This window comes from Microcaecilia unicolor, chromosome 1 (assembly GCF_901765095.1).
Source record: "Microcaecilia unicolor chromosome 1, aMicUni1.1, whole genome shotgun sequence".
In the NCBI taxonomy this organism is placed as follows: Eukaryota; Metazoa; Chordata; class Amphibia; order Gymnophiona; family Siphonopidae; genus Microcaecilia; species Microcaecilia unicolor.
The window spans coordinates 121,857,590-121,869,364 of NC_044031.1; the positions used below are offsets into that span (position 1 = coordinate 121,857,590).

The 11,775-nt window shown below is 48.9% G+C and overlaps 1 protein-coding gene across 2 annotated transcripts in view; it reads right to left on the reverse strand.

Annotated features, from left to right (window-relative positions):
• Positions 1–11,775, reverse strand: part of ADAM22 (ADAM metallopeptidase domain 22) — a 661,757-nt gene that overhangs the window by 509,020 nt on the left and 140,962 nt on the right. The gene's annotated exons all lie outside the window — the stretch shown is intronic.

Sequence of the window (11,775 nt, forward strand, 5' to 3'; positions counted from 1 at the left end):
TATCTCTGTATAATCTAGCCAAAAACTATTTAACAATTGCACACTCATAGATAATTAAAGATGTTGTTCACATGTGTTTTAAACATTTTTAAATATTTAGTTTAGGTATACTATAGTCCTAATGTATTAGGAACATCCAGATATGAGCCTGATCGTGTTGGTTGTTTCTGTCCACCCTGTTCATTCTGGCTCGGTATATTTAAATTTGTTTGGCCACTGTTGCTGACCATTTTTAAGGGTATGTGATTGTGATACGTTATTCACACAGGAAACTGAACTCGCCACATTGGGTGCTCATGATGTAGTATGGCAACAACGGGAAAGATAGGTTCTGATTCCCACCCTGCTTAAGGGACTTGAGTGGCCTACAACCTAAGAAAGCCTACTACCGGGGCACTAATACCGTATCTTATTAACTAATATGGTGACTGGTAGAGTCCAGTGCAGAAAAAGAGTCGAGACTTACGAGTCGCACCCTTTTAGCAAAAATAGATAACAAATATTGGATGTCTTTGCATAGCCAGAGGGAACAAGATTCACTTCCCAAGTTCAACGTGAAGCCCTTCCAGGAAGGCCTTCAAGGGGGGAGATGAAGAAATAGCAACACGGTTATGGGTCCAAGGGATGTTGTTAAAGGTGAAGGCTGACCAAACTGACAGACAAGACTGTAGTTAGAAAGGTATGTGGTCAGGAGTTTAGGAAACAGAACATGAGGTAATAGACAGAATAGCAAGGAGTTTCTGGCTGTACAACACAAGAGAAATAGATGATGAGTGAAAGGAATGAAGTAATCTCTCATGAAAGGGCTTTGTATATACTGGGTACAATAGAAACAGTATATAAGTAGTATCATGATTAATAAATGCTTGAGACAGTTTTCAGCCAATACTTTTGTATAAGCAGAACTGTACTCTGTCAGCAGGCCACCACCTTCAGGCCTTCCTGCAGGTATGAACTTGGCTGACCCTGGAAGGGCCCTTCCCTAGACACAGCACTCCCAGAAGCAGACTCCAAAAATATGCTTAAAACAGCTTTATTCCATCAGCAAGGCCAAGACATGTCCTCTTTCAGACACAGTCCTTGGTTACAGCACATATCACCCCTTATTCCTTCCCCCGCCGGCCACAGTTTCTGGATACAGTTTAAATCATTCACTGCTTCCCCAGCATGGCCTGATTCCTGGACACAGTTTTAAATCACTCACTGTTTCACCAGCATGGCACCACTTCTGGACACAGTTTAAATTACTCACTGCTTTCCCAGCATGGCATGACTTCTGGACACAGTTTAAATCACTCACTGCTTCCCCAGCATGGCCAGGTTCCTGGACACAGTTCAAGTCCCTACCTGTTTCTCCAGCCAGGTCTGACTTCTGGCCACAGCTGAAATCATTCACTGCTTTATAGCACAGCACCTCTCTCCACCTTGAGTGGAAGAGCTGCTTAACTTTTCCTCCAAGCTTTCCCCAGCCTTCACGAAGGTTTGTTATGAAGCCTTTCAACTTCTTCCCTTGTACCTGAGCTAGAGCAGCAATCTCCATGGGCTCACTTCCCCAGTCATCTTGGGCTTGGTTCTCCTCTCCGACCTCTTTCTCCACCTCCCAATTTCATGGGCTCCTCTCCCTTTATGGTCACCAGCTGGTCCTCTCCCTACTGATTATTCCTCCTCTCCCTCGGGATCCTGGGACTTGTAGTTCCCTTGCTGCTCCCTTTGCTTGCCCCCAGGGCTTTGCAGGGCTTCTTGGGAACTGTAGTCCTCCTCTCTTCTTCGGCTCTTGGGAAACTTATGCCTCCATGGGGGCGTGGCTTCCCAGTCCCTAGGATCCTGGGACTTGTAGTTGGAATCCTGGGTATGAAACCTACCCATCTTGCTCCACTCCCGGATCCCTTCTTCCCTGACCCTCAGGGGTTCCTCACAACTCCTATGAGAAAACTTTAATATTAATTCTGTATACTCTATCGGTAAGTCAATAAATGAATTACTTTTCTCATACATGCGCGGCCTTGGTCTTTTATCATTCCAATCTTTGGATGAGATACGTATGAACATTGGGGATGGTGGTAAAAAGACCTAAACTATTTAACTATCTTGTACTGCAAGTGCATATGAAAGCAGATTCCACAACTATGAAATGATGGGGTAACTGTGTTTTCTCAAACCTCGTGGATTTCTGAATCTTATACATTGTATCAATTTGAAAGGTATGGTTTGAGCCATCTCACAGACAAATACCAAAAAGGATATACTTTCTGGAGGAGGCCTATGTCTCTCAGATGTTGAAGGAGGATCAGATGGAATGCCACAGGAGTCTTCAGGTGAAAGGTCCTGTGGGTCCTGATCCATCTTCCAGGAGAGGTCTATCTCTGACTCTAAAAAGTATTGTTCATGAGAAGTACGTGGAAAGGAGTATCAACTACGTCAAGGTGCGTTGAGGCAGATGAGTCTCCAAGGTTGAAGAAAGTTTCTCTGCTGATGTTGACGCATGTGGCGGTCAGGTTTATGCTGCTCCGGGCGGTCAACGTCAAGCCAGCGTACAGGACCTCTCCCATGACTCTCTCTCCAATGTATCAACAGACTCGGCTGAGGCTGACGCAAGCACCATGTAAGCCTGTATAGCCTATGAATGCAGTAGCCCTGAAAGCTCCTCCTTCAGCATAGTCTGGATTTCTTCATGCAGAGTTATCATCGGTATTGGCTGGGAATGCGGTGTGGATGCAGTAAGAGTTATAGCCTGTGCAGGTGTAGGTGAAAGACTTTAAGGCTCTCTATGTGAAATTAGTTTTACAGGAGAGTGGTCACTGCGGCATGGACGCTTCCCATGCATCAAGGACATTGATGCAGGAGAGCTGTTGGCACAGTGCCCGGAAGAAGAACAATGGTGATGCTTCTTAGGTTTCTTATGCTGCAGGTCCCTTAATGCATGCAGCTCTGACAAAGAAGACAGAGTCCCTACACTGTCATAATACCGAGTCCAACATCGGAACCTCTCAATTTTGCAGTGGTGCAGCCAATGCCAACGCCGTTGTTCCACGTTGAGTACCAAATCCCCTGCTATGTTTGATGCGGACGCCGATGTTGATGCAGAACCAAAATGTTTTTCACGCTGGACTCTGTGGGCTTTAAAGGTCCTCTCTTGACCCCTCATTTTACCGTATTGCCTATTTTCACTTCCATTTGTATCTTTGCTTTCTTAGCTACTTTACCAGAAAGAGGAGCTTTGAAGATTTCTACAAGGCAGTACACTCATTTTGACAGACTTTTGCAGACAAGTCAGCTGCTGTGTAAGATAAGTGACAAAGAGGTGTATTTTCAAAGCACTTTATACTTACATTGCCCCCCTCCCCCCCCCCCCGAACTGCAGTTTGTATTTATTTATTTATGACATTTAGATCCCGGATTAAACATGAATTAGTTTGAAACCTATTTTGGGGGAGTGGGGGGGGGGGGGGCATAGGTAGAATAGTAATTTGTTATAAATCATAATCAGAGTGTCTTTTTGAGGGGCTGAATTAGTTCGAAACCTAGTTTGGGGGGTGTGGGGGTACATTCTCTGCCCCCCCACACACACACACACAAACTGCATGTCTGGAAGGGGAAAGGGATTTGTAAAAGATAATGTTGTGGGGGGTGTGAGGGGGCACTGGCCCCCACAAATGATCTGGAAGAAAAAAGGGAAAGAGATTACCAGGCTTATTTTCGAAAGAGAAGGATGCCCATCTTTCGACACAAATCGGAAGATGGGCGTCCTTCTCCCAGGGTCGTCCAAATCGGTATAATCGAAAGCCGATTTTGGACGTCCCCAACTGCTTTCCGTCGCAGTGACAGCCAAAGTTCAAGGGGGCGTATCGGAGGCATAATGAAGGCGGGACTTGGGCGTGCCTAACACATGGACGTCAACCCATAATGGAAAAAAAGGGCGTCCCTAACGAGCACTTGGATAACTTTACCTGGTCGTGTTTTTCTTATGATCAAGGCACAAAAAGGTGCCCGAAATGACCAGATGACCACCGGAGAGAATCGGGGATGACCTCCTCTTACTCCCCCATTGGTCACTAACCCCCTCCCATCCTCAAAAAATATCTTTCAAAATATTTTTTGCCAGCCTCTATGCCAGCCTCAGATGTCATACTCAGGTCCATGACAAAAGTATGCAGGTCCCTGGAGCAGTTTTAGTGGGTGAAGTGCACTTCAGACAGGCGGACCCAGGCCCATCCCCCTCCTACCTGCTACGTTTGTGGAGGAAAAAGCAAGCCCTCCAAAACCTACCACAAACCCACTGTACCCACATGTAGGTGCCCCCCTTCACCTGTAAGGGCTATTGTAGTGGTGTACAGTTAGGGGTAGTGGGTTTTGTGGGTGGGGGGGGGGGGGGTTGGGGGCTCAGCACACAAGGTAAGGGAGCTATGTTCCTGAGAGCAATTTATGAAGTCCACTGCAGTGCCTCCTAGGGTGCCCGGTTGGTGTCCTGGCATGTCAGGGGGACCAGTGCACTACAAATGCTGGCTCCGCCCACGACCAAAGGGCTTGAATTTGGTCGTTTCTGAGATGGGCGTCCTTGGTTTCCATTATTGCCGAAAATCAGAAATGACCAAGTCTAGGGACGACCATCTCTAAGGATGACCAAAATTTCAAGATTTGGGCGTCCTCGACCGTATTATCGAAACGAAAGATGGACGTCCATCTTGTTCCAATAATACGGGTTTCCCCGCCCCTCAATCTTGATGTTTTGCAAGGACATCCTCAACAAAACTTGGGCGTCCCTTTCGATTATGCCCAGTGCTGTGCTGGGGCCGGCTCGCAATGGCTCTGCAGAGCCAGTTATTAATTTTTGAAGATTTTTGCGAGCCGGTTGTTAAGCTGTCAGCAGGGGCAGGAGTCGGGACAAATTTTTTTTTCCCTGGCTGGAGGCACGCGCATGCCCGCACACACCAGCTGCCCTACCTCCTCGTGCTGCATTGGGCTGGTTCGAGTGGCGTACCGAGGGCGGGGGGGGGGGGGGGGCGGAGGGCGTGCAAACCAATGGGTCGTGTGTGTGTGTCTTTCTGCTCCGGCCTCCGTCTGTGCTGCACCGGCGCGCGCCTTACCTCGGCTCTCTGGCTCACTTGTTGTCTCCTCCCAGTGGCTTTGTCTCCTCCCAGTAGGCTCCTCTAACTCTCTCTCAGCCTCGCCAGTGCGCCCACCCCTTCCTATTGTGGTAGGTAGGCTCCTCTCGCTGTCTCTCCGCCGAGTCCCGCCCGTCAACATCACGACGCCTGCTTCCTCCCCCAGCAGCACCCTGCGCGCCAGACGTGAGTGCGCCCTTTCCTTTCTGCTTCTTGTAACGGCTCCGGGCTCCTCCTGCACGTGTGTTTGTGACTCCTCTCGCGGCCGAACAGGACCACCACACTCTGCATCCTTGCAGCCAGCCACGAGTTACTAAGTAGCACCTTCTCTTCTGTTTTCGGCTGCACTGCTAGTGCACGACACCCCTGCCCTGCCGGACTACCAGTCTATCGTCGTCCTCCTCGTGGGCAGAAGAATCTTCTTGGAACTCTTCCATCCAGCCAGGTAATTAGGGCGCCGATCTAATATTTATTTATTTATTTAAATTGGCAAAAAAACAACATTTTTCAGGGCATTTTCTGCTGCTACTGCTTGTTTCAGCCAGGGGGGATCATAAATGTGAAAAGGAAGGATGGGGGGGGGGGGGGGGGGGGGGAGGGCAATGGCATTGGGCATGAATGGCTAAATTTCAATCCATCCTGATGCCTGGGTAGAGTTCGTCTTAACTGTTGTTGTTGTAATCTATCCTGGTGTTATAAAGTTGATGGAATATTGAAATTAAATGGAAGTAGAATTAAACTCTCCTTTCATTGGGGCACACATGGAATCAGATCTTCATCTGTTTTGTAGAAGTTTACCTTTTTACACAAATGGATTATTCTGTTTTGAACATGTTTCGGGAGAAGTGGTTTTATTAGTCAAAATAAATATTTTGTTTCATGCAGATTTCTTTTGTTTATACATAAGGGCTATAAGCCCCTAATGCAGCCCAGCAGAGAGAGCCTGTTGTTAATACTTTACCTGCTAACTCTCTCCCTGGGAATAGCCAGCTCTGCAATTTGGGGGGGGGGGGGGCGCAGAGGTGGGGGTGGAGAGAGCCTGTTGTTAAAAATTTACCAGCACACCACTGATTATGCCCCTCCACTTGTCCTAGTGTGTTTTGTATTTTTGGGGGTATGGGTGGGAATTGTCCTTCCTGATTTGGTGGGAATTGGTTCAGTGGGAATTGTCCTATGTGGGAATTGTCCAGGTGGGAATTGATGGCTGGATACTGTCTAGGTGGGAACTGACCTAGAACCCTAAATGCGATTTTGGGCATTTTGCTGAAAACATCCAAAAATCAAGTGACGAAGATAGTGACTTTTGAACCAGAAAAACATCTACTTTTCGTTTTGAAAATGGCCATTTCCTAGACATTTTGCAGGTGTTTTGTGCTCAGTGCATTTTTCTTTTGTGACCATTTTTGGAAAAAAGAAATCCAAGGGAAAAATGCACAAAAACAAGCCATTGGGATGTATAGGGGGCCAGCATTCTTAGTAGACTGGCCACACAAACATCTCAGCAGAGAAATGGGGCACTCTAGGAGGCACTGCAGTAAACTTCACATAAAAGGTCCCAGTGTTGTATGGAAGCCTTCCAAAACCCACCAAAAACCTACTGTACCCAACTGTACACCACTACAACAGCCTTTATGGTTGCAGGTGTAAGTTATAGGTTTTTGGTGGGTTTTGGAGGGTTCACACATTCCACCACAAGTGTAACAGTTACAGTGGGATATGGGCCTGGGTCTCCTTCTCTACAGTGCACTGCACCAACCACTAGGCCGGCTTGCTGCTCTAAAAGGACTGGCCATAACATCTGATGCTGTCTTAGAGGCTGGAATGTACTGTTTCTTTCACATCTTTAGGGGGTAGGAGGGGTCAGTGATCACTAGAGGAGTAAAGGTGGGGGGGGGGGTACCTTAATCCCTACAGTGGTCATTTAGGGCACTATTTTGTTACTTAGTCGTGACTGAAACAGATCTAAACCAGAACATTTAACTTTTAGCCCTGGACATTTTTGCTTTATTCCATTATGGCAGAAAAATGTCCAAGTTTTGGAAACGCCCAAATCCCACCCCAATACGCCCTCTTGTGATTTGGACACACTGCAAATGAACTGCATAGAAGAATATTGTAACCAGGTCACTCTTCCAGGTGAGAGCCGGGGTCGACCCTGCTTAGCTTGGCTAGCTTTTCCCCGGTACGAGCTGCAACCACCGCCTTGCTGCACTGCTTCTGGCCTAGTTTAACTGCTGCCCAGCTGACCTGCGCCCAGGATCAGCTCACAACTGGGACACACAAACTCCAGCAGTCTTATAGTTCTTGAAAACCACAGGTACCCCACTAGGCCCAAAAAGCTCCTTAACTGCTTCTTATTTTTGGGGTATGGAAAGTCCTGGATACTCGCTACCTTATCCCAGAGCGGAGTTATTTGACCATTCCCCACCCAGTATCCCAAATATTTAACCTTCTCCTGCCCAAAACAACACTTTTGCGGGTTCAAAGTCAAACCTGCTTGACGAAAAGCCTCTAATACCGCCCTCACCCTTATAATATGCGAGGGCCAATCCTCACTCTGAATGATAACATCGTCCAGGTAAGCCGCTGCATATTGCTGATGCGGTCTTAACACCTGATCTAACAACCGCTGGCAGGAAGCTGCCGCTGAATTAAGCCCAAACGGCATGCGTTTAAATTGATAGAGCCCCATGGGTGTAGAGAAGGCTGTCTTAGGCTTGGCCTCCTGAGTCAGAGGGATCTGCCAATACCCTTTGGTCAAGTCCAGGGTGGACAGATATCGTGCAGTACCCAAGCGATCCAGAAGCTCATCAATACGTGGCATCGGATAGGCGTCGGCATCCGAGAGCGCATTAACTTGCCTAAAGTCAATGCAAAACCGCCACGTACCATCGGATTTGGGCACTAACACCACAGGACTCGACCATGGACTGACAGATTCCTCAATGACCCCAAAATCCAGCATCTCCTGTACCTGTCGGACCACCTCTTGTTTCTTTGGGGGTGAGAGACGGTAAGGTCTCTGTCTGACCACCCGGCCCGGCTCCGAGATGATATCATGCATGATAAGGTGAGTTTCCCCTGGGCAAGGAGTCAGGACATCCCGAAACTCCTCCACAAGTGCCTGCACCTCTTTCTGCTGACTCCCTGGCAATGTAGTAGCAATCTGCGGTTCTCCTGCCTTATATATCTCCGTGATCTGTGGTCCTAATTCTTCCTCAGCTTCCCCCCTAGCCTGACCAAATAGTCCCCTTCGCTCTTGCCAAGGTTTAAGTACATTTATATGATAGGTCTGCTCCCGGCCCTGCTCATTCCTTACTAAGTAGGTGACTGGACCTAACTTCTTTTCTATGACCGCAGGACCCCTCCAGCGTCCCACGAACTTATGAGGTGAGTCTGAAATCATGATCAAGACTTTGTCCCCCACCTTCAATGCCCTCTCCACCCCTTTCCGGTCATAATAGGCTTTCTGGTAATCCTGACTCCTCTCCCAGTGTTGCTGAGCCCCGCGGCTCAATTTATGCAACCGTTCCTTCAGCTTCACTAGATAGTTCACTACATCCCGATCCTCCTCTTCCGGAGGAACCCACTGCTCCCTTAACACATCCAACACTCCCCGGGGTGATCTCCCATACATCAATTCAAATGGTGATACGCCCAGAGAGGCCTGAACATTCTCCCTACACACATACAAAACAAATGGTAACAATAGATCCCATTCCTCATGGGAGGAACCTAACCCTTTCCTCAACAACATTTTCAAGGTTTTATTGAATCTCTCCACCAGGCCATTAGTCTGAGGATGGTAAGCTGCGGTCCGAATATGCTGTATTCCGAAAGCCTCCCACACCTGGGCCAGGGTTCGTGACATGAAATTGGTCCCCCGGTCGGTAATCATTTCCCTGGGAAACCCCACTTCACAAAAGATCCGAATTAGCTGGGCCGCAATAACTTTCGCTGAGGTGGTACGAAGCGGCACGGCCCAGGGGTATCTTGTGGCCATATCCATGATCACTAGAATATAGGAATACCCCCTTCGGGACTTATCAATGGGCCCGATCATATCCATTGCCATACGGGTAATAGGAGTCCCTATACGGGGAAGGGGTCGTAGGGGCACTCTGTTCGGTATTTGCTCTGATACCCTCTGACACTGACTACAGGAGCTGCAAAATTGTTCCACCTCTTTATACACCCCGGGCCAGTAAAATCTGTTTAATACCTGCCGGAGAGTATTCTGAGCCCCCTTGTGACCCCCTAAGATATGATCATGAGATACCCGTAACACCAGGTTCCTAAACCCCCTCGGTACTACTAACTGTTTCTGAGGTTCCTTCCTCCCTGCTAAACAGGACAGCCGATATAGCAACCCCTTGTCACTAACAAACCGAGGGAAGCTGGTTTCTCCCTCTTGATCTACCCGCTCCCACGCATATTGCAATGTCTGGTCATCTTTTTGCTCTTTGGAAAAATCAGGGAATCTCTCTAACACCTGTTCCGTATCCCCTGGGAACCTCCCCTGATGAAGGAGCTCTTGACAATGCTGCCGCCTTTGCTCCTGACCTCGTTTCTTTTGCTGAGAGCCTTTCCTTGTCTTCCCTGGCCGCCCCATAACCTCTCCCTGGAATGGAAATACTTGCGCCAGGGACAGTTCCTGCTCCTTCTCCTGCCTCTCCTGGGCCCGGGTAGATACCAAGGCTTGCTTACCCCCAAGGCAGTATGTGAATGGAGCCCAATCCCGTCCTAAAATGAGATCCTGAGGAAGCCTAGGAAGTACAGCCACCCACACCCACTGAAGGCCCTCCTGGTCCTGTATGTCTACTAGCCGGACCGGATACCTTGAGGAGGCCCCGTGTATGCACTGAATAGCCACGGACCGGTCTCTCTTCTTACCCTGCTGACCCCCTTTCCGGGCAATCTGCCCCCACAACTTCTGGGAGCACATTGTCTGGTCCGCTCCTGAGTCCAAAAGTCCTTCCACCGAGACCCCTCCTATCTTAACCCAATGCGTAAACTGGGGTTCCTTAGAGGGGGTTACCTGAGATATGAGCCCCAACTTGGCCCTACAGTCCCTCCTCAGATGTCCCGACTTCCCACATCGGTAGCACACTCTATCATCCTCCTTAGGACCTTCCTCCCTCCACCCAGATCCTTTGAACATTTTACCCCGACCACCCCGCCAGACACCCTCTCCCCCCTCAGAGTATTGTGACTCCAGAAAGTATTCAAAGCCTTTGATAGCTTCTTCCAGAGTCTCACATCCCTTCCTGATCAAATTAACCCTGATACTCTCCGGTAGAGCCTCTAAAAACTGCTCCAGCACCAGATCCTGCATTAACTGAGTCACTGCCCGCTTATCAGGCTCTAACCATTTGATAGCCAAGTCCATCAGCTTCTGGGCCAAGGCCTTCGGAGTCTCCCCCTCCCTCCACCTCCAACTCCGAAAGCGCCTGCGATAAGTTTGCCTGCTTACCCCATACCGGTCCAAAATAGCCATTTTCAGCTTTTGATAATCCACCACGTCCCCTGGCAACAGGCTCCGAAAAGCTGCCAGGGCTTCCCCGGACAGGGCGGGAGCCAGTCTGATGGTCCATTGTTCTTGAGGCCAGGCAGCCGCCAATGCTACCCGCTCAAAAGTCCCCAGATAATCCTCAATGTCGTCCTGCTCTGTTAACTTGCCCCAAGGCAGCCAATTAACCCGTCCAGGCTCCAGGCTTCCAGGCACAGCTCCAGTGGCTATAGCCTCCAATGAGGGGCTCTCTTTCCTCGGTAGGGGTACTGCCCGTAACAATTCCTGCACCACCTCCAGCACCGGTTGTATCTGTGCTCGAGAAGCAGCCAAGGAATCCTCTAGAAGTCTCTGAGCCATTTCCTGCTGCTTTTGGAACTGGTGGGCCATAAAAGACAGCAGCTCCTTCGACTCCATGTCGCCTTAGCCACCGGTACCTGAGAGAAAGGGAACAACAAAGAACACTCTCCAAGTGCGGTATTACACAGCTCCGGCCCTCTATATCCCCCTCCTCCTGGTTACCCGAGTCCCGTATATGCTTACCAGAACTCGGAGTAATACACGCTTCTTTTGCCGGCGGGTTGTTCAGACAATCCCACCACTGCCACCATTCTGTAACCAGGTCACTCTTCCAGGTGAGAGCCGGGGTCGACCCTGCTTAGCTTGGCTAGCTTTTCCCCGGTACGAGCTGCAACCACCGCCTTGCTGCACTGCTTCTGGCCTAGTTTAACTGCTGCCCAGCTGACCTGCGCCCAGGATCAGCTCACAACTGGGACACACAAACTCCAGCAGTCTTATAGTTCTTGAAAACCACAGGTCTTTATTCTCTCAGCATCTTTTAATACAGCTTTAATCTTCAAGCAGTTACTTCCTCAAGAATGCAAGAGTCAGTTCAGTTTTTCCACATTCAGCTTATTAACACAGTCCAATCTTAACTCAGAATATAAACCTTTTTCTTGCTCCCAATTGTAACTCAGAATATAAACCTTTGTCTTGCTCCCAATTGTAGCCTCCCCTCATCAGCACTATCTTCTACCCTTAGATAGTTTATGGGTTAGCTTCTTCCACCAGTGGCTTCCCCACTGGATTATTTTATCCTCTCCAAGTATGCACAGCTTGGGCCACACTCCCGCCACCAAAGCCTTTACCTTTCCTGAGGAAGTT